We start from the raw sequence: 24344 nt of genomic DNA, 5'->3' as shown, positions 1-24344 counted from the left end.
ATGATTGGATAATGGCTAATATTTTTTGGCTATCCTCACTTCTGCCTACTTTGATTCTCAGGCTGCATTGACTTTGGTGATACCAGATAATACCCCAGCCCCATTCTGCTTAGGCAACAGCACCATCCAGAACAAACAGAAATCAGAGGAGGCTAGCACAATCATTTGTTTTTTAAATGGCTAAGCACCAGCATATCACAGGAAAGATATAAAAAATTTCTTCTTTATGACCAGGCAATACACCAATGTAACTTTCATGGAAAACACTTATTTGAACAAGAAATGTAAATTCACCTAAAATTTTTGTTACGTGTGAGTGTAAGAGTTACAAAGAAGGAACACCTAATGTATAAATGAGTTAGTATGGAAAAAGATTTTAAAGAGGGTTTGGATTTTTTTCTCCCCTATCTTACTTATATACCTGCTGAAGAGCTGTATTTTATTTGCTAAGGGGATATGTGTATATAAAAGGTGATCTTTCCTCCTGCAGGGTCAGGAGAAATAGACCCAGTAGAAAAAAAAATCAACAGTTGATAAATCCAGCAAAAAAGCTGCCTTAAAATAGTATCCCTTATCGTTAACAGTCCCGCACAAGACCTAGGGCTTAAGCTGAATTCCTAAAAATGACATTTAAATTTCGACGTGGTACTACTTAAATTACTCCAACCTGTGTCTCTGCTTTTGCTCTCCTATTCCTACAACATGTCAAAGACTTGGTCTCAGTATTTTCTATCTCCAGGTGCAAATAACCATGTTCTAAATCCTTACTCAAAGTCTTCCTCCTTTACAATGTCTTCCTAACTCCCTGGCAGAACGGATTTCAATTTCCTCTAGCTCTCTAAGCATGTTTTTGTCCACATCTAGTGTTTTGAAGTTCAAGCTGCCTTATCTTTAGTTATTTTTAACGTCCGTATCCTCTATGGGTAAATTGACAGTACTTGGAACCTATCTTCTGTTTTGATCCTCATGTCCCTCAACTTTGAGTGCCTCATCCACAACTTTGTAACCTATCAGTCAGTAAATGTTTGCTAAATTGAACTTAAAATATAAAAAGAGGGGGAAATCTCAGATGGCCTCTTCCTGTTCATATTTGTATTAGGGAAGTGAAGGGTCCAAGCTAATGTAAACATGCAATATGTCATGGAAAAAGATAGTTAAGACAACCAATCACATATCCAAGATTCTTAAGGCAGCATTTAGAGACCTCTATTAGATGAGGTCTTGTCAAGAGACAAGCAGCAACTCTTCTCCCTTGGTACTGCATAGACTCTCTCTCTCTCTCTGAATTCTGTTTATTCCTAATTCTATTAAATTTAAACTCCTACCTTGCTGCTGTCAGCCAGAAACCCCAGCCAAACAGTGAAAGCTGAATGCTTTCTCAACACTTAATAATAAACCCAGAAAGTGTAGAAAGCTTTTTTATGGTGTAGCAAGATGGGTGTTAGTGAGGCTAAATGGTACTGCCTTGGCATATAAACCCCAACAAATGTTTCTTCTTGAGAAGATACTCAGTTGACCCTTAATCTGAAGACATAAAACTTTCCTACACAAAGTGTTAAAGACCAGCAGCATCAGCATCACGTGGGCACTTTTAAGAAAAGCAGAATCTCCGAACTCACTCCCAGACAATCTGAATCAGAACTGGCATTTTAACATTATCTCCAAATGACTCATATGTAGGTAACATTTTAAAGAAGCCTGGACACTGGATATTCTAGCACAATATTTCATCTGCTTCCGGGCAGTCTCTTTGCTCTAAACTGTAACACTATTAAAAAAGTGATTTGCTTCTCACACCCTCTCCTCTAACCCTCCATGATTTTTTCCATTTGTTTTAATATGTAATACAAAAAGACAAAAGATTTCTCTAGTGTAGAGAATGTATACATTTCATTCACATACATTATATTATTAGATCCTTATGATATTCCTGTAATATCATCCTATGTAACTTGTTACATATCACTTATGTAAATAAACGTCTGAGAACCCCCAAGTCTAAAGGTTTGAAGATGCAGATGGCTTCTGTCTACCGTCAACCAACTCTTCAACCTCAGGATTAGAGAATTCTGATTGCGTTATCTATGGAGCCAAGAACTTAAATGACCAGTTCTATCTTACTCTTGAATCTTTTGCCTTTTCAACTACCATAACCCAGTTTCTCCCACACAGACACTAAACATGCACACTCTTGATGAAAGCTTTTATAGTGGCCATTACATAATGGATTTGCTGTCAGTTTGTCTAAAATGTGCCTGCTGAAGAAGTGAAAAAGAAAAATCTAATCCATGCTTCTAAGTAATGGAGTTTTCAACTAACTAAAAGCTACTTGGTCATTTCTCTCCTCTATAGCATGACTTTTTAATTGGCTTTAGTCATTTATGTGATCGGAATATTTTCAGCAATGGATAAAACACCATAGGTAATAATATTAAATATATATTATAGTTGCATTAAGAAAGCATTTATAGTGTTAGGATGTTTATAGTGTTAGAATTATAATATAGTAAATTGTCAAACCAAAGCACATTTTCAAGATGTTTAGCCTAATTCTAGGCCACGTTCTGAAGTAACTATCTCTACACAATGCAAAATATTAACTAAAACTTTAGGCTTCATCAAAATGCTTAAACACTCTTGTTTAGGCATAAAAATGCATTACTTTTATAAAAGCCTTTTGGTTATTGAATAATGGACAGGTGTCCACAATTTAAAAATCGTCTGGGTGTAGTGGCTTACACCTGTAATTTTAGTACTTAGGGAGGCCGAGGTGGAAGTATCGCTTGAGGCCAGGAGTTCTAAATCAGCCTGCCAAACATATCAAGACCCCATCTCTACAAAAAAATTAAAAAATTAGCCTGGCCCGGTGGTGGTGCACACCTGTGGTCCCAGCTACCTGGGAGGCTGTGGTGGGAGGACTGCTTGAACCCAGGAGCTGGAGGCTGCAGTGAGCTATGACGGCATCACTGCACTTCAGCCTTGGCAACACAGCAAGACCCTGTCTCAGAATAAATAAATAAACAAATAACATAGAGTATTAGAACAAAAAATAAATCTTTAAAAGATTATCTAAGCTGATCCCTCATTTCCGTTTTTTATATTTGGACGGAAAAGCCCAGAGGCCACACAACTTACCCAAGTTCCACTGCTGTCTGACACTGTCTAGCTGAGTAACTCTGGCCAGTCCCTTCTTTCTCACTCTCAGTTTCTTGATCTGCAAAATGAGGTGATTGAAACTAGATGATGTAAGAGTCCCACACAGCCTGAAAATGCCATTTTTCTACAAGACTGGAAACCACATCTTAGAACATTTCCTTTCCAGAAGCAACACACAGGAAAATGAAAAGATTTTTAAATGGCACTTGGCACTATTGATGTTCCAACTCATTGATACTATAATCTCAGCTTGATACTTTAGAACCACATAGATTGCTAGTATCCACCACAGACCAGCAAAGCAGAAGAGAAAGGCTGTTGGCTTACTCTTTGCCTGAGAAATGTTGCAACTGAAAATCAGACCAGAGACACAGTAAATCTTTTCCTCCCTCTTCTGAAGATCTGGTGACTCCTGTCTGGGCCTTGCCTTAGTAATTTCTCCTGAATAAGTTTTTCACTGAGGACCTGGGAGTCCAGCCCTTGACTTAACCCCGACAAGGATGCATTTCCTCCTGGAAGGCTCCCTGCCTGAACAAGTCATTCAAAATCAACCTTAAAAGGAACTCCAGGCTCCAGGGAGCGGCACATTTTAGCATCTTTTAATCAGCTGTCTGGCCTTGTTTGGTCTTTTTTGAAGCCTTTTTTAATTGTATTACAATTTTATTATGTTAATAAACAAAGAGTTGGTATGCATAATTTTAAAAGGCAAATTCAGCCTTTGAATGAAGACTGTGTCATGATCATGACTCATGCTTTAACTACATTTACTTATCTTCCATTCTTCATTCTTGTATGGGACAATAGCTTTTAAGTGGTTTTTATTTATTTTTTAAATGAGTTTCATGTTTTCCCCCCTTTTTCCTTTTCATTATTACTATTTTCTAGCAGAAAATTAGAAAGTTGGGGAATGATTTAAGTTTGTAAAATCTGAGAGATCATCTGCACTGAAACCCAATTTCATTAAATGGTTTAGGAGATTTAAATGTAATGACTCAACAAGGCAGTACTCAGATACTATGTATGTAAAAGTGGGTGCTGCCAGTGTCCCTAGCAATTAAGCCAATAATTAAACCATAGTTTAATTGATTAGATTCACTTTTATGACATATGCAAGTGAACCCGAAACACTGGGACCTATTAGCACATAATATTTAAAGAAAGCTAGTATCTGTACCTAAATAATTGCATACACAATGTGGTCAACAGAGTATACAAATTCTAGAAAAAAAATGTATCATTCCAAAAAATAACAATTCTCTTATTAGTAGCATCATATTATTGTCATCTATTATGACAAGCCTAAACAACCCAAGGTTCATCAAAGAAGCAATTCAATAGAATGTTTTCAGCATGCTCTTCTTATAACTAAAAAGAGAATATGAAATGAGAAGAGAAAAAGTAAGATTTTTTTATTCCAGTCTGAATAAAACATATTCTTTGAAGCTCTTCATGGTATGCATGACAAATAAACATACATTTCTTGCTTTCTGCAACGAAAGAACTGTATTATGTCTCTTGGCAATTAATTAATGTTGTCTCCAATATTTCTAGAAAATTAATATCAAATTCATTGGAATGTGGCTTCTGGAATAACAGGACCTCTGGTCCATTTCCTGTATGGTAATATAATGACAAGAAGATACATTTTTAAGTTTTATGTGTTCAAATTGGTTTAGAAAGGTAAATTTCTATACTATAATTAATGTATATCAACAATTTTCAAACAATTTTAGCAATGGAGCTCTTCTTTGAAAGAACAGCTTTGGCCTGACATAAGCTAAGGCACTTTATATGTCTATCATTGGCTAAGAATATACTTTATATTTTGTGGCATTCACCAAGTACCTTCATAGAATTTGAAAGGTAGTTAGAAAACTGTTCTTAAAATTCAAACATCTCATATTATTGATGAGAAAACTGAGTCTTCAAAAGAAGTGATATGTCTCACAACTAGTTAGTGGCAAAAGTTAGAATTCATAACTTGTTCATTTATTCAACTGATGTTTATTGAGAGCTCTCCATGAACTCATTTTGTGCTAAGTTTCCTATGTATATCACGTTTATTATTTTTTAATTGATCATTTAAATTTTATTTAATTTGTTATCATTTAATCACTTCCTAGCCATACAAAGAAAACTTTTTTTTTTTTTTGAGATAGAGTCTCACTCTGTCACCCAGGCTGGAGTGGAGTGGTGTGACCTTGGCTTGCTACAACCTCCGCCTCCCAGGTTCAAGTGATTCTCCTGCCTCAGCCTCCCAAGTAGCTGGGATTACAGGTGCCCACAACCGTGCCCAGCTAATTTTTTTGTATTTTTAGTAGAGATGGGGTTTCATCATGTTGGCCAGGCTGGTTTTGAACTCCTGACCTCAAGTGATCTGCCCACCTCAGCCTCCCAAAGTGCTAGAATTACAGGCGTGAGCCACCACACCTGGCTGAAAACTTATGTCTGTTAACCAATCATCAAATCTGCGTTCACCATGTCTCATGTGTAAAGAACTAAGAATATGTTAGAAAAAGGCAAGTGTACTTAGAAGTTTATAATCTGTTTAAGTAGTGGAGATGCACAAACAAGAAATTTGCTTTAAAAAAGCAGGATGACATTTAAGGGCTAAGTATCATACAGCAATGAATAGGTTGGCCCCAGAAACTTATACCCCCAAAATTTGGCCCTTTACATGCTGAACTAAAGAAGAAGCCTCATGGTCTCTCTGACAACCCCCACCTCAGCCCCCAATCTGAGCTCTCAGTCTCTCAATCCTCTGTCTCCTATCTCTCCCAAAGCACAGGATAAAGTTGTTCTCAGAAGTTTCCTCATCTAAAGCCCAGATCCACCAAAGAATTTTCATGAACTGAACTCCTATCATGGGAAGAAGGATAAGTCTGTCAACACATCTGGATAGACTTTTGCCATAAACCATTGTCTGCTCTGCAGCCCAGCAGACTTGGTCTCAGGCTATTGCATGTTCTTCAAGCCCACTGAATTTTCCTAATAATCATTTACTCCCCTCAAAGTCATCCACACTTCCTTACGCCACTTTAGGTGGTAGGGTAATCGCTGTGGTTCTCTCCCATGCACGTTAATAAACTTGTATGCCTTCTCACTTACTAACCTGCCTTTTGAGAGTTGGTTTTCAGCAGTGGGCTAAGGGGAAGTTTTCTTTTGGCCCTGAAGTACATGTTAGGTAAAGAGAGATTCTTAAAAAGAGAGAGCTGATTGGGACTGACTTTAAATATCTGAATAAGCTTCAATGAAGAGATAAAATTTGACCTTAAAGTACTTATTATTACTACTTTTATTGTACTAAAGACCGGCATATTCCATGGCATCTGGATTGCAAGAACTGTATAAATAGACTTTTTCCAAATAATAGCTCATTTAAAAAACTAGGACAATCCCAGCTACTCAGGAGGCTGAGGCAGGAGAATTGCCTGAACCCAGGAGGCGGAGGTTGCGGTGAGCCAAGATCGCGCCATTGCACTCCAGCCTGGGTAACAAGAGTGAAACTCCGTCTCAAAAAAAAAAAAAACTAGGACAAAATGGCATTATAACATCAATAGGCTCCTAAAGAGTTATTCAGCAGTTGGGCAGTTCATTCTTCAGCTACTTTGTTTGTGACCTTTGTTGTAAAAATCCTGATCTTTTTCATCCATGAATTAGCCCAGTAAGCATTTCAAATTTGACCAAATCTTCATCAATCTTGGCCATTTCCTGAGACCAACTAGAAATTGTGTTCAAATTCATCTCTTATACAATTTCCTGACCTAATTCTCACCCAAGTCAAAGTTACCTTTCTCTCCTCTAAAGAATGTAACTATCTACATTTTATTTGAAAACTCTCTTAGTTTTTTACTCTATTATTTGCATATGTATTATTTATGAATAAATGCCATTTTTCTCATCTATATTAGAAGCCCAAGAAAATGAAAACCATGGCTTATACCTAAATACAGTGTTTTGCCAAAGAGGCACTTAATACATAGTCACTGTTGTAATTTGCTTTTATTGGAAAAGCCCACACATGTTACAGAATCGATACTAGTCAATGAGTAGGTGCTGACTAGGTGCTGACAGCCTACAACTTGTTGCTTTTGATGATTTATTGATATGACCCTCAAATCCTAGGACCTTACATGTGATGCATTTTAATGGTTTTCTAGTCTATATTATTCAATCTATTTAATTTTGAAAAATTACAGGTTCCCTGAATGATGATAAAATTGATTTTATCATCATCTCTGGGTGCATGCATTCAATCAAATTATTAATTTATTCTAAGGATTATTTTATTTACATGTAGAATATAGATAACAATATTATATCTTTCATAGGATTGCTTTTACTATTAAATGAAATGCTGCCACTAGCACTATGCTTGGGGCTCAGTGTTCAATAAAGGCATACTATGTTTATAGATATTATTATTTTAATTACTTAGTGTTCAATAAAGACATGCTATATTTATAGATATTATTATTTTAATTATTTCCACCATTATATTAGTATTATAAATTCAACTTTAGATATTTGAAAACTGTTAATTTACATTAAAATTTTTAGATACATGCTACATATTGTTAAAGTCCTAACTTTTTTTTTTTTTGAGACTGAGTTTTTGCTCTTGTTGCCCAGGCTGGAGTGCAGTGGCATGATCTGAGCTCACTGCAACCTCCGCCTCCCAGGTTCAAGCAATTCTCCTGCTTCAGCCTCCCAAGTAGCTGGAACTACAGGTGCCCGCCACCACACCCAGTTAAATTTTGTATTTTTAGTAGAGACGGGGTTTTGTCATGTTGGCCAGGCTGATCTCGAATTCCTGACCTTAGGTGATCCACCTGCCTCGGGCCTCCCAAAGGGCTGGGATTACAGGTGTGAGCCACTGTTCTGGGCCCTAACGTCCTAACTTTTTATCAATGTTAAAGGAAAAGAAAAAAGACAATAAATAGAATTGGTCATACTCCTTCTAGACATCAAATACTCAACATTATTTTGTTTTTGGTTAACTCTGCAGACTTTTGATTTAGTACTTCATCTCCGTAGTGATTAAGGAATGTGGAAAATAACATGGCATTTCATTTAGATGCTTCTTTGAGGTGACATACATGACAGATTCATTCTTCTAACTTAACTGTGATGAAATTCATCTCATCTTCTATAAGCAGCAGAAATATGAACAGAAGCATGTGATCTCCCTCATCTCTACTATTTGTACCAGAGAAGATATTAGCTGAAAGAAACTGAAATATATTTTCTGGTTTTTTAATAATTCTGATATGAGCCCTCAAATCGTTGTATACCCATGAGGTTTTAAGTAAAACCATCATATTTTTATTTTCATCTTTCTTAGATTGTAAAAGTAGGTAGTCCCTTTATAATTCACTACTAATACAATTTTAATCTAAAAAATAAGCATTAGAAATAAAAGGTATATGTGTGAGATCTATGTTCACATTTCTTCTAGTATTTATGCTAATAGGAAGAAACACTAATTTGTTTACTATTTCTTCCATGACTCATCAGAAATCTAAGCACGTTCAAACACACCAAGAAAGAGAAATAATACCAACTGCTCAGTGGGAGATAAAGCGAGGCTTTTTCCCCAGGTGGAGTTTATGGTTGTCTTTTAATCACTGAAGAGACTGAATTTTTCCTCAATCTAAACTAATCTTGCTTGCTTTCAATCATACCCCCTCTGAGCCTGTAACTCCTTCCTTTTCTCGCTCGCTCTCTCTTTTTTGTAAACTAATTTAAATATGGACCTTTTTTCATCACCATGTCTGCCATTGGCATCAACACTTCAAAAGACATCTCCAGTGCACCCACTGAGTGTACCACACTTTTTTCATTTTGTTAATTGAATGGTTCTTAAACAACCTCATTACTGCCCACAGCACTTAGCATTTTCCTATTATAAAGCTATCCTTTGTAATGTCTTCTCTGCTTACCAGAAAGGCTAGAATCTTGCTTTTAGTATCTCCCAACACAGGACTGACCCTGAGTCTTTAAGCAAACCCCCATGTTTTCAGATTGCAATGGATTAAGTGAAAATAACTCATATTGAGAACTTATTCAAGCCAAGCTATAAAAGGTATACAATCCTATGACATAGATAACATTATACCCATTTCAAAACAAAAAAATAGAAGCAAAATGAGATTCTATCACTTATCAAAAATCACAGAGTGTCAGTTTTTGGGGTGGAATTCCCAGAGTCTATACTCTAGGTCATTACACTGTCAATACTAAGCACACACTGGGTTGCTCTCTGGGTGTGTGTGTGGAGTCGGGGGAGGGGGGAGATTTTGTTTGTTTGTTTTTCTGTCTCTGATGTCTTTGAAGGTCTTGATATTCTCTGTTGTCCAGATAGAGGGGTCATGTTATCTTCCAGATGGTTCTAGCTGTTTAAAGTCCTCTCCCTGAATTCCAGTTCTAGGAAAGTTTGGAAGAATTAGCAGTCATTTGTACGTATACTGACTGCACATCTACAAATGCCTGTAGGCCACCTGAAGCTAGGGAGTCTCGAAAACTTCCTCTCCTTAGTAGAACATGATTTTATGTCTCTTCTCTAAGGAGATTTTATATATGCAGCTTAAAAAACACATGAAGAAAAACTCCCATGTAATGTTAACCTCATTTGTATGCAACCGTGAATCGAGGTATACCACTGTAGTAACTGCATACAGTAAAAGTCTTGTGACATGATTAGTTTTCTACACTTTCTCATCTTTGCATCTCTACCTAGGATGGCTCTCTGCCTTTCCATCCTTCCCTGGCTAAAGCAGTCTCATTCTTCTGGGTCAAGTTCCAGTGTCATTTCTTTTATAAAGCTTTTTTCAACATCTCAGTTCTCTCTCCTTGAGTTTTCCCAGCACTGTATTCATGTTCCTAAGATAGCACTAATAACAATGCATTATATATTTCTCACTCTATAGACTAGGTTTTTCAACTTCAGCACTGTTGACTTTTTGGGTTTTTTTTTTTTTAGACAGAGTTTCACTCTTGTTGCCCAGGCTGGAATGGTGTGATCTCAGCTCACTGCAACCTCCGCCTCCCAGATTCCAGTGATTCTCCTGCCTCAGCCTCCCCAGTACCTGAGACTACAGGCATGCACCACCACATCTGGCTAATTTTGTATTTTTAGTAGAGATGTGGTTTCTCCATGTTGGTCAGGCTGGTCTTGAACTCTCGACTTCAGGTGATCCACCTGCCTCAGCCTCCCAAAGTGCCGGGATTACGGGCATGAGCCACCGAGCCTGGCCTCTAATTTTTTTTTGTATTGCTGCCTTGTGTGTTGTAGAATGTTTGGTAGCATCCATGGTCCCTCTCCACTGGGTAATGGTAGCATCAGGGCAGGTGCAGTGGCTCATGCCTGTAATCCCAGTGCTTTGGGAGGCCAGGGAGGAAGTATCATTTGAGGACAAGAGTTTGAGATCAGCCTGAGAGACCACAGGCATGGTGGTGTGACCCTGTAGTCCCAGCTACTTGGGATTTTGAAGCAGGAAGATCACTTGAGCCCAGGAGTTCGAGGCTGCTGTGAGTTAGGATCTTGCACTTACACTCTGGTCTAGGTGACAGAGTAAGACCCTGTCTCTAAAAATGAAAAAAGAGTAGCACCTCCCCTTCAATTGTGAGAATGAAAAAGGTTTGAGGTAATAGATTCCCAATTACTCTGATTTGCTCATTACATATTTTATGTATGTATCAAATATCACTTGTACCTCATAAATATATACAATTATTACATATCAATAAAAAATATGTCTTTAGACATTGTCCTTTGAGGAATAGGTAAAACTGCCCCCAGTTGAAGATGACTGCTTCAGATCAGAGACTACAAGGGCAGCGACTGCTTTTTTTCATCCTATATACCCAAGAGTATCAGGCCTGATACTGCTGTTACTAGAGTAACAGCAAGCAATTGTAATCTCTTGGCTGGAGGCCAGGCATGATGGCTCATGCCTATGATCTCAGCACTTGGGGAGGCTGAGGCAGTTGGATAACTTGAGGTCAAGAGTTCAATACCAGCCTGGCCAACATGGCAAAACTCCATCTCTACCAAATAATACAAAACTTAGCCAGGTGTGGTGGCAGGCACCTGTAATCCCAGCTACTCAGGAGTATGAGGCAGGAGAATTGCTTGAACCTGAGAGGCAGAGGTTCCAGTCAGCCGAGGCCGTGCCACTCTACTCCAGTCTGAGCAACAGAGCAAGACTCTGTCTCAAAAAAATAAAAAATAAATAATAATCTCTTGCCCGAAGTTAAGTTAGTCTCATTTCTCAATAATAATATACAGCATTATAAAATTCACTGTATTCATACTTGATTCAAATGTGAAACAAAGTGACTGTTAAAGGTGGATTCAAAAGTAATCAGATCAAAAGTATTTGCATATCAGAATAAGAAAATTGTATTTTTGTATATTTAATAAAAATTACACACACTACATATGACCATATATGTATGTGTATATACATGCCCACACAAAAAGAATAACCTTTACGGGGAATTGCATTCAGGAAAGTGTACAGAATTTATCTGATATCTCTGAATACATCATACCTAATACTTAAATGCTCTGTTTCCTGAAAAAGGCCGGACTCTCACTTTTTTTCCTTCAAAGATCCATTCATAAAGAAAGTGATGCTTATTTTAAAATTTCAAAATCAGGAGGGAGTTGATAAAATAGAGAGGCACAGACAGTATGCTACTACCTTTTGTTCTGGTAAGATATTAATCGCTACCCAATTTAGTGCAGAATAAAGTGTAAAAGAAAATAAAATTTCAGGACCCTCTAAATTTATTATGCCGAGGGGGAAGTTAAGCACTGAAGACCGTCACATTGCATCTTTGCAACTTCTGCTTCTTAGATTATAGGTTAACTCTTTTCTCCATTTTTCTTGTTCTATAAATGACTAGGAAAGAGCAGAGACCAGACCTCTCCCAATTCTAATAACTGGATCCTTGTTATAGATGAACTGCCTTCTTTATTATCTTGTACCTAACTCAGACCACATGGCACAAAAGACCCCATGACTATTACATCCTCAGTGTAGAGTAGCAAATATAACTTTTGCAAAAGAAAAAGAACACCTCGACTAATCTGACCCTTGTAACTATGCATTAAGCTTTATAGAGAAAGATACTGAAATTCTGTTAAGCTTCTCTGTATAAACTTTGTCTATAGAAATGATCTCAAACTTCTATACTTCAGAACACTGACTTCTATTCCTTGGAAACTGTGCTTACTGGGCAGCGATCCTCAAACTTTGTGCTTGAATAAACTCTCTTTAAATTTAATTCTAGGACTTGCATGGCGGCTCACACCTGTAATCCCAGCACTTTGGGAAGCTGAGTTGAGTGGGTCACTTGAGGTCAGGAGTTTGAGACCAGCCTGGCTGACGTGGTGAAACCTCATCTCTACTAAAAATACAAAAATTAGCCCAGTGTGGTGGTGGGTGCCTGTAATCCCAACTACTTGGGAGGCTGAGGAAGGAGAATAGCTTGAACCCAGGAGACAGAGGTTGCAGTGAGCCAAGATTGCCCCACTGTACTCCAGCCTGGGCAACAGAGTGAGATTCTGTCTCACAACAATAATAATAATAATAATAATAATTCTGACCCTTTCAATTATTTTATGTTGACAAGTCATCTGACATTGCTTATTTCTATGGACTAGTTAGCCATTTATTTGAACTGAAGACCAGAACCACTGTGATTTTCATATGGACTTGTGATGAGAGACTTTTTTTCACTGTGCCTACCTTTATCTATTTCCTGAGCTGTGGTTTTAATCAAAGTTATAAAAGTGAGATAGAATTGTCTTTTCATGTCCGTGAAAATCTATTATTCTCACTGGGATGCTGTAAGCAGCAGTAGTACATTTTGCAAGAAACAAATGTATAAAGAAGACCAGACCTTCCTAAACAGTCAGAAAGGAGGTCAGTGAGAACCAGTGTGCATAATCTCTTACCCATTGCGAAGGACCATCATTTTACTGGTCACTTGCTATTGGTTGCCTCTTTTTAATTTTAGATACATTGATTATACATCTCATTATAATACTATGAAATATGGATTATTCTTGCTTCTGTAAAAGGGAGACAATTAAATATGAGGACAACAAATATACCGTGTCATGTTATTTACTTATTTATTTAATTTTTTTTGAGATGGAGTCTTACTTTGTCGCCAGGCTGCAGTGCAGCCACACGATCTCAGCTCACTGCAACCTCCACCTCCCGAGTTCAAGCAATTCCCCTGCCTCAGCCTCCTGAGTAGCTGGGACTACAGGCATGCATCACTACGCCCAGCTAATTTTTGTATTTTTAGTAGAGATGGGGTTTCACCATGTTGGCTAGGATGGTCTCGATCTCCTGACCTCGTGATCCACCCGCCTTGGCCTCTCAGAGTGCTGGGATTACAGGCGTAAGCCACTGCACCTGGCCTGTGTGATGTTATTTAATGGCTCGGTGTGTGAGGCAAAATTCACCCCTTCATTATTCTGTGATACAAACTGAAGGTACAAGGAGCACCTCCGAGTACACAGAAGTTCCTTTTGTGCCCACTCCTCCTCTAAATAGCTACACGTAGAGTCAAACCTAAAAGCAGATATTTCCAAATCTCCACATTTCCTGATCCTTTCCCCAGCCCCATGCCCCAAAGCCTGGCTCAAAGAAAAAGAAAAATAATGAAAATGCAGAGCACTATGTATTAGTGGAACAGGTCAATTCAAAGGTCAGGGGCCCTGCATACCTGAGATAAGAAACCAAAGAAGAAAGAGCACCTTCACCTAGAACTCAAGGGTCTCCTTTCTGATTGCAGTTGAAAGAAACACCTTGGCTCCAATAAGTCACTTTAATTAAAAGAAGTTTATGTCATTCTTTATACAAAGTTCTGTTCTTAGGATGCATTGACAAAGAAGTCATTTCCTGGGATTCTCACTGCAGCATTTTGTGTTGTGACACAACAAAGAACACATGTTCATTAGGCTGCTACTTTTTGGGTGCACCTTGGACTGCCTTCTTTGGAGTTCAGTGTTAGGAGGTCCATTTGGCATCTGGACACTGCTTATAACCAGCTGCATAAATTTGCCTTCTCCAAGCATCAATGAATTATTTAAACTTATATTCTATGCACTTACCTATTTATACATCTCTATCCTATTTCATGAAATCAGATGGCTTTGATGACAAGATTCAGGTGAAAACATTGTATAAACCACACAATATTGTTCCTACTTCATGACAGTGGCAACATTACTGAACATGAATAGGCTGATCATCTCAAGTAGTGGCACTCACACACACACACACACACACAGAGAGAAAGCCCAACGCACATATGTGTGTATATATATATATATATATATATACACACACACATTCACCTAAGTCACACACACCATGAATATACATTTATGCACACATACAATCATAACATACCCACCTAATATACACACACACACACATACACAGCCCTAACATATATATGTATATACACATATACATACACACAAACACCCACCTAACATATACTCTCCCAATACACACACACAGAGTACCTGAAGGAACAGACAGCTCTCAAGACAAATGGATCTTGCCACATATTTTATAGTTCTGAGTCAGCACATAAAGACTCCATTTTATCTTGATAGCGATGTGAAAAGGTCAAGTATTGATTTAGGTTTTCAAGAGAAGGCAAAAAATGAAGAGCCTTTTCTGAAAATATTTGCTACTCTTTACTTTCATTCATGGTTTCTGTGTGGAGCAGAGATGGCTTGAAACTCACAGGATGGCAAAGATAAAATAGCCCAGCTTGCGAATGTGGCTGTAAGATTGATTTTACGTGTTCCTCTGACCTTTATTATGCAAAGTAGAAAATTCCTATATGGTTCCAATACAGAAAATAAGTGAAATGAATATAAAGCAATCAAAAGCTTTATGTAATCCATATATATGGCATATTTTGTTTATTCACATAAACAATATGCTTTATAAAAGCACTTTCATCTAGACATATCACTGCACAAAACATCTTCAATACTTTCTTTTTGAAAAATAGGAGACTTTTGCCTTATATCCCCAAACCTAAAGTCTCTCTTATTACAAAATAAAATGTTTACAGATGTAAAATTATGGTATCTGGGTGACATCTTAGAGATGTCTGAGACACTGAAGAGAAAATAATTTTGGATCAGAATAATTTTCATCTAATCCTCCAATTGTGCCACTTGGCATTTTACAGATGGCAGCAATCTCCAAATATCTTTATAATAGCTGCAGAAACACTGTGCTTAATTCCAAAGTTATCATTCACCTAGGTATAAACTTATGTTCAAATATCTAAGGTTACATTCACCTAGGTATATACTTATGTTCAAATATCTAAGATTACATTCACCTAGGTATATACTTATGTTCAAATATCTAAGGTTACTTCTGGACTAAGAAATGTAATAAGACTTGTAAAAACAGTTTAACTCTTTGAAGTATGTTCGACTTTACAATGGCATATTTTCAAAAACATAATACATACCAAGACACTATCAAAAATGATCTCCTCTTGTTTGTTTGTTTACTTGCTGTTGTGGGCTAACTACCAAGCAAAGAAGCAGGTTGGTATAAAAAACTGGTAGAAAAACAGATATAGCGGCTGGATGCGGTGGCTCACACCTGTAATCCCAGCACTTTGGGAGGCCAAGGCGGGCAGATCATGAGGTCAAGAGATGGAGACCATCCTGGCCAACATGGTGAAACCCCATCTCTACTACAAAATACAAAAATTAGCTGGGCGTGGTGGCGTGCACCTGTAGTCCCAGCTACTCAGGAGGCTGAGGCAGAATTGTTTGAACCTGGGAGGCGGAGGTTGCAGTGAGCCAGGATCGCACCACTGCACTCCAGCCTGGTGCCTGGTGACAGAGCAACACTCTGTCTCCATAAAAAAAAACAACAACAAAAAAAACAGATATAGCTTGTTTTGAATGCCAGATATGGTATTTTCTAGCTGAGAGACCCAAGACTTGTTACTCAATCTCGGTAAGTCTCAGCTATCTATAAAATAACTGTAACTACATCAAAAAATGCTTGTGGTGACTAAATGAGATAATCAATGTAAATGACTTTCTGTGTTGCACACTCACTTCAAAGGATCAAGGTGAACATTATTTGCTTTTAGTAGGAGAAGTGATGGAAATACACGATTTATGGATTATTAAACTTAACCCTCCAGATGCCCTGCAGCCCAAATGCTACACATTACCTGGGGTCCAAATCCTGGCTTGACAGAAGCCACCTGAGGTACCCTGTGAAAGTCAGATAACCTTTCTCTGTCTCAGTTTCTCTCAACAGTAAAATAGAACAACAGTGAGACATCTCATTGTGTTGTTTGAAGCATCAAGTAAGTCAATACTTATAAAGGGCTTATCATACATTAATACTTTGAGGTACTGCTTACATTATGAAGAGTTTATTCACACCATATAATTTTTTATTGTTAAAAATCATGCCTTTTTTCTTCAACTCTATTACTGAAAGCAGATTATCAAGCAATCGGATGAATTCAATTTCTCTAGACCTTATATTTAAAATGTATAGTGAAAACAGCTATCTGGTCAGCAAGCCTACTTCTAGGTCCCAATCTTTTCTGACCTTTCCCGTAGCCTTGTCGGTAACAGTTGAATCCTGGTTGTGTCCCCAGACATGTGTGACAATGCCAATAAAGCTCCAAACTTCCAGCAAATGCTGAGAACAAATAATTTTTCATATTTTGTTCTAACTGAATGATTAATAGGGCTGATAAAATACAATGTTAGTCATTCACACTTTAATTAAAATGAGTGCTTAAAAGGAGATTTAGATGGAAGGTAGAAAAGAGAGCATAAGGGAACTCGGGATCTGCATAAAGCATGGTGATGACATAGATTGTGGAGGGAGCAGAATGGTAAAGCTGGACAGCAGAATTTCAGCCACCTGCTGCTCACTTGTACATTCTCTGCACATGATCCATGTTTCATATTCCCCAGGCTAATGAAGACAGAAGATCACAGTCAATGTTTCAAAATGCTATTGCTATTGTAATATATTATTTTTAGATCTATCTATTCAACTCCTCCTTTTTTTTCCATTTTTTTTGTGTTTTTTTTTTGTTGTTGTGTTTTGAGACAGTTTCACTCCTGTCACCCAGTCTAGAGTGCAGTGGTGCAATCTCCACTCACTGCAGCCTCTGCCACCCTGGTTCAAGCCGTTCTCTTTCCCTAGCTGGGATTTCAGGCATGCACCACCACGCTCAGCTAATTTTGTAATTTTAGTAGAGATGGGGTTTCTCCACGTTGCCCAGGCTGGTCTTGAAACCCCAACCTCAGGTGATCTACCCACCTAGGCCTCCCAGAGTGCTGTGATTACAGGCATGACCGACCGTGCCCAGCCAACTCCTCCTTTTTCAAAATATGATACACATAATAGAACTTCTAGAATTATATAGCATGTGTGTTTGTTCCCGTATGACATATGCATATGGATGGATATTTTCATTCATTATTCAACAAATTTATGAGTACCTATTATGTGCTTTCTTCCAGACACTGAGGATGTAACAGTAAATACAACAAACAAAATGTCTTGTCTCTTAGAGTACTAGACAGAGAGAGAGAGAGACAATCAAAAAAATGAGTAAGCTTTTTGTTTGTTTGTTTTCTGTCTTTTAGGGACAGGGTCTCACTCTGTCACCCAGGCTTCAATGCAGTGGTCCAAATATAGCTCACTGTTACCAGGACTCCTGGGCTAAAGCAATTGTCCCACTTCAGCCTCTCAAGTAGCGAGACTATAGGCACAAACAACCATGCCTAACTGTAATTTATTTATTTATTTTTATAGAGACAGGGTTTCTATGTTGCTCAGGCTGACCTCAAACTCCTGACTTCAAGCAATCCTCCCACCTTGGCCTCCCAAACTCTGGGATTACAGGCGTGAGTCTCCACATCCTGCCCTAAAAATGAATAAACTCTCTTGTATTTAAGATGATGATAAATGCTTTGGACAAGAGTCCCACTCAGTCAGGGAGGATGGATGAGAACTGTAAGGACAGGACTATACTCTTACACCTGTGGACAAGCAAGAGCTCCCTGACAGGGTGACACCTGAGCCAAACCCCAAGGCGGTCTTGGATGTGCCATAAAACCAGCTGCTCTAGAACATTTCAAGCAGAGGAAACAAGAAAAGCAAAAACACTGAGTGTAGAGTAAGCCTCACATGTTTGAGAAACACCGGAAATTTCCTGAAACTTTCATGATGATTCGAGCTATTGCTCCAAAGTGTCAACACAGCGAAGGTGATAAACACTCAATGTTCTGATGTTCCCCCTACTCAAGATACATAAAGTCTACCCAAACGCTATTCATAATCTCTAAGAGAGCTATTTTTAGAAAATTATGCAGAGCAATTTGTTTAGTCTAGTAATGGCTAACCCGAACAGAGTTGAGGCAACAGGGGAGAAATGGTCAATGCATCTGCTCTGACGCTGTGTAAGTGACTTCCTGCAGGCTACTTTGCCTTCTGAAATTCAGCATCCTCATTCACAAAATGGGAAGACTAGAATTCACCCCATGCATGTCACTGAGTAATGTTCTAGCCTTAGGATGAGAAGCACTTGATCAAGAAGAATCACTTTCCACCCAAATATAAAATATTTTGGTATAAAACCTCATTTGAGTGAAGGCTATTTGTCTGCCAACTTCACTTATCTGGGAGACAACTAAGTCTTTAAAAAGAAGCCAAAAATATCCTGCAGAAAACAAATTTGATACTGCATCATTGATATACCAGCCCATGTTTTACTATTTCCGGCAAAGCTACAAGGCTGTAACTCACAGTCCATTTATTTATTCCTTAAACACCATTCTACTATTCTTAAATACAGAGTTTCCTATTATGATCATCAGTCGACTTCACCTTTGAGATCTATAACCTTTTTAGTTGTGTTGGATTGCTTTGTATCTACTCACGCATTCTGCAGAGCAACATCTACCAACTGACTCTAGGGATTTGATAGCAAAGCTCTCCTGGTATCTAGGGATGAGGGTAAATATTTGGCTAGGGTAGGGAACCACTCACTCTATTGTGGAAAGATCGTAGTTTGGGAATGCCATGATCCCATGTTCAAGAGCCAAGATCACCACCAAAAATTAGAGTCACATTGAATGGTACCTCATCTCAGAGTCTCCATTTTCTGTTCTTGGAACTGGAGGTAATACTGACAATCCTGCAGGGTTGTAGGGAGTGTTGGGAAGGATATATGTAAAAATCTTGATAGAGTGCATGGCATAGCTCTCTTCAGTTCCTTCACTGCCCTATAAATGGCTTAAACCTAGGACTCTGGCTTCTGCAAACCTCAACACATCCAGCATATAACTGTGCCCAGAAAAGAACAGACACTCTTAAGTAATTCCGTACTTGTATAAGTGAATGAATGAACCAATAAATAAATGAACACATAAAAAATTCTCTAAATCAACCCATCAACTACATAATCACAGCTCCTGAATCCTTACAAATCAAGAAGGAACATACAATATGCCTTTATCATATCTTCTCTTAATGAATACTAAATGGTGTAGTATTCATAACTGCAGATGTAAAATATTTCTTATCTTTACAGCCATAATCTTACTTTAGCAGGCACAAAGATACAGGCTGAGAATTGTGCTCCTAGGTACTCTGGCAGAAGGCAGGAAGTCATTTTCTTTAGACGAGAGCTTTAGCTTCAGCCACAGTTATTCATTCTCTTTTACAAGGAGAAATCCATTTATATCTTCAGGAGACAGATGTATCAAGCCATCAGGTGTTTCTGCCAATCAACTCCTACCAAAGCTCTGATGTTTTATTTCATTAGTGCAGGTACTTTCCATTAATTTGGATACTGTTTAAGAGTGTTAGTTCCAAAGAACATCGTTTTTTGGCTCTGGCATTTTGAAGGGCTATTTAATACATCACTATAATAAGTTGATCCCTTGCCATGAAAGATCACCGAATTATAATCAGTTTCTGACAATATGATTCTATTGCTTGGTCCAGTAATGTTTATTGTGCTTTACCTGGAATTGATAGAAGCAAATCCAAAGAATTCTATCAGCCGAGTAGAGAAGACTGAACAAAACAAAATATGAAAGTATTTTCTTTCTTTTTTCCCTTCCTCTTTTTCTTCCATGAAAGTAAAGACACAACATATTTACTATATACCAAGTATAAAAATATAAGGACACAAGAGTATTTACCATAAGTCAAGTCATATAGACAGTATTGATGCCTAAAAAACATTTTGTCTTTATCCCTGTTCTTTCTAGTTCCCAAGTAAACTGGTGTTTCATTCAGGTGTCCTCCCTCCTCTGTGTGGCCATGTCCTTCTGAGAAGGAAGGCTCTTGATGCAGCCCCAAAGAGTGATTCTTCACTCACCTAAGACAGTCATGGTTGTCTCACTTTCTTTCCTGGTCATTGGTTTGGGCATGTATTTCTAGCCAATGAAACATAAAATAATGCTTAGTAAAGACTTCTGAGAAAGTTTTCCTTACTTTTAAAAGACTTAAGGAAGAGATATACTCTTTTTACTTGGCCTATGTCATGTCTGGATATGATGCCTGCAATCGCTATGGGAGGAGTTTGCCTAAGCACTAAGGTTACGAGCTGAGAACAGAGAAAAATGATGGAAACAGGTTTGTTCTTAATGCTGCTGTTGAGCTAGTGAGATAAACCAGAAGCACTCTTTCCCTGAACTTCTTGTTCTATGTGAAAATAAATTTACTTGCTTTGAAAGACAGTATAGATACCTATTGCTAACGGCTATAATAGGTCCCGGGTGGAACATCCACAGGGTATATGGCTCTGTAATAGAATTACTCTTTGAAATTTCTAAAATTACAAGGTGGGCTGCTCTGTGTCATTAAATATTAGAGCAATGTGCCTATCTTTTAAAATAACAAAATTCACTGCTATGTTTTATTTTCACCATGTTTCATAGTCTCTAGATGAATGTTTTACCTCCATGTACAACTACAGTAAGGAAAACTTTTTATAGGAATGTCCTCAACTCCTTGGTCCTCAAGTTTGGATTTGGATCCAATCTAAATGCTCAGACACCTGTATGAATGTGTCTCAGCCATAGTTAGGAGCTTTGGAAATAAAAACAATCCACCTCAAAAAACAATTTGAGCCTAGATTTTCCAATTCCTCCAACTCATATTGGTTTTTCAATTTCCTCAGTATGTATTTAGAGAGTGGTGATTATTCAAAATATCTAATTGTAATACTATGTATATTGCACCCACATATATAATTTATTTCATATATGTATCTTTTTGCCAACTAGAATTTAAAAACCCTAGAGGCAATTCCTACATTCTTGCTGTATCATTGACAGACTCTAGTAAAAAGCTCCTTATAGAGAAAATGCTCAGTCATATTTTGTGACCAGTTAACTTGCCAAGCAGATATGGAAAATACCAAAATCCCAGCACCTTTTTCATTCTACTCTGAGTTGTTAGGCTTATCTTTTATTAAGCCTATAATTACATTTGACTCCAACCTAAATCTGTTCTAAATAGGAGAGAAAAACTCTGGATTCTTCAAAATATGCTTTACTTAAAACCCTGCTGCTCATGTCCCTCCTAAGTGGGTGAAGCAGAAAGCAGAAAAAATAGTTCACTTGCTGCAGCTGAACTTCTCTATGCTAATAAACCGATGTATCTAGAAACCAACACATCACCATAAGAAATAACAGAATTATTATTAACAAAGTCCACATGAAAATAATGATGAAGAAAAATGATGATAAATAGCTAAATGGCATCAGAGGCTTATCATGTACCTGTCATTGTTATTTCTATTAAATTATTTAATGCTCATAACAACTCTCTGAGTTTCATCCAATTGTTATCCCTATTTTGCAAACGAAGTGGTCAAGACAGAAAATATGCTGACTTGCCCAGAGACTCAAAGCTATTAGTGGAGTATGGGAGCCAGAATTCAGGCAAGCAGTTGCCTTTGGAGACTGCACTCAAAAATATCCATCCCTCAAAAATGTCCTGTTTACCACTTAGATAAGAGAACTATAAAATTAAAAGCTCCTGTCCAAGGAACTAAGAGAGAATGAGGGCCAGCATCAGAGACCATCATTTGTGTAACCAAATTATCATCAGAATATAACGTATATGAATAGAGCAGCCCAGGAGTCAGCAACCTTTGACATTTATTTTCTTTCTTCTCGTGATATACCATGATCGTTGAGGTTAATTCAACCTATTTCAAACAGTAACAAGAAGAAATGCAAAATGCAGGGCATACACAAAATGATTCACAAAACATACAAAAATTTCTTTTTTTGTCTTTTATTTTTTTAGAGACAGGGTCTTGCTCTGTTGCCCAGGTTGGAGTACCATGGTGCAATCATAGCTCACTGTAACTTTGAACTTCTGGGCTCAAGTAATACTCGTGTCTTAGCCTTCCAAGTAGCTAGGACTACAGGCAAGCACTTCCACATTCAACAAATTTTTATTTTTATTATTTTTGTAGAGACAAAGTCTCACTATGCTGCTCTGGCTGGTGTCAAACTCCTGACCTCAAGTGAGGAGCACCGGGATTATAGGCATGAGTCACCGCGCCAAGCCTGAAAACAATTATTTTAAAATATGTACTGCATGAAGGAGTGTGTAGCAACTCACCTGCTGAAGAAAAGGTGGTTAATTTGGCAATAAAAGCATAAATATTGAATCTTACTGATAAAAGAAGTGAACAGATTAAAGTTTACTGGACTTTTTTTCTGTTTCATAATAAAATAACCCTAAATATTTAGGTCAGGGTTATGTTTTGTCAGAAAGGAAGATCATTTGTTAAGGCTAATATATTTTCCAGTGTAAGGAGAAGGCAGAATAGGGCATTCTTCAGTGGAGAAGCTGATATGCGTGATTTTATAGGAAGACTATAGAAACCATTTTCATCTTGCCTAACCAACATTTAACAAGATTGTAAATCTGAGTGATAAAAATAAGTTTTAGAAGTTATAAAATATGAAAAGGGTATAGTACAAGTGGTCAGGTTCAATTATGGGAAACTTAACATGGAAATAGTCCATCATCCCATAGTCCTAGAAACGAAAGTTCCATGCAGCAATGAAGCTTAAAAAAAGCATTTTTTTTTAGACAAAATCAAGCAATGGAGAAAGGATTCCCTGTTTAATATACAGTGTTGGGAAAACTGGCTAGCCATATGCAGAAAACGGACCTGGACCCCTTTCTTACACCTTATACAAAAATTAACTCAAGATCATTTAAAGACATAAATGTAAGACCTAAAACCATAAAAACCCTAGAAGAAAACCTAGGCAATACCATTCAGGACATAGGCATGGGTAAAGACTTCATGACTAAAACACCAAAAGCAATGGCAACAAAATTCAAAATAGACAAATGAGATCTAATGAAACTAAACTAAAGAGCTTCTGCATGGCAAAACAAACTATCATCAGAGTGAACAGGCAACCTACAGAATGGGAGAAAATTTTTGCAATCTATCTGACAAAGGGCTAACATAAGAAATAAGAAACTTAAACAAATTTACAGGAAAAATTCAAACAACTCCATCAAAAAGTGGGCAAAGGATATGAACAGAAACTTCTCAAAAAAAAAAAAAAAGACATATGTGGGCAACAAACATAAAAGCTCATCATCACTGGTCATTAGAGAAATGCAAATCGAAACCACAATAAGATACCACCTCACACCAGTTAGAATGGCGATTTACAAAGGCAGGAAACAACAGATGCTGGAGAGGATGTGGAGAAATAGGAACACTTTTACACTGTTGGTGGGAGTGTAAATTAGTTCAACCATTGTGGAAGACAGTGTGGCGATTCCTCAAGGATCTAGAAATAGAAATACCATTTGACCCAGCAATCCCATTACTGGATATATACCCAAAGGATTATAAATTATTCTACTATAAAGATACATACACATGTATGTTTATTGTGACACTGTTCACAGTAACAAAGACTTGGAACCAACCCAAGTGCCCATTAATGATAGACTGGATAAAGAAAATGTGGCACATATACACCATGGAATACTATGCAGCCATGAAAAAAGATGAGTTTATGTCCTTTTCAGGGACATGGATGAAGCTGAAAACCATCATTCTCAGCAAACTAA

The 24344-nt window shown here is 37.7% G+C and overlaps 1 protein-coding gene across 25 annotated transcripts in view; it reads right to left on the bottom strand.

Moving 5' to 3' along the window:
- Positions 1–24344, bottom strand: part of LRRC4C (leucine rich repeat containing 4C) — a 1360095-nt gene that overhangs the window by 121424 nt on the left and 1214327 nt on the right. For 10 of the 25 annotated variants that reach the window (XM_064365013.1, XM_012452372.3, XM_021665523.2 and 7 more), the window contains one exon: positions 3136–3214. The exons of the other annotated variants lie outside the window; for them this stretch is intronic. The gene's annotated coding sequence lies outside the window, so the exon portion shown is untranslated. The remainder of the gene's footprint in view (positions 1–3135; positions 3215–24344) is intronic. 25 annotated transcript variants of the gene reach the window in all.

The sequence above is a fragment of the Aotus nancymaae genome, unplaced genomic scaffold, assembly GCF_030222135.1.
Source record: "Aotus nancymaae isolate 86718 unplaced genomic scaffold, 86718_ANA_hifiasm-v0.15.2.pri h1tg000059l, whole genome shotgun sequence".
NCBI classification, from domain to species: domain Eukaryota; kingdom Metazoa; phylum Chordata; class Mammalia; order Primates; family Aotidae; genus Aotus; species Aotus nancymaae.
The sequence above is the reverse complement of the archived record's forward strand: the minus strand, read 5'-3'. Positions and strand labels throughout refer to the sequence as shown.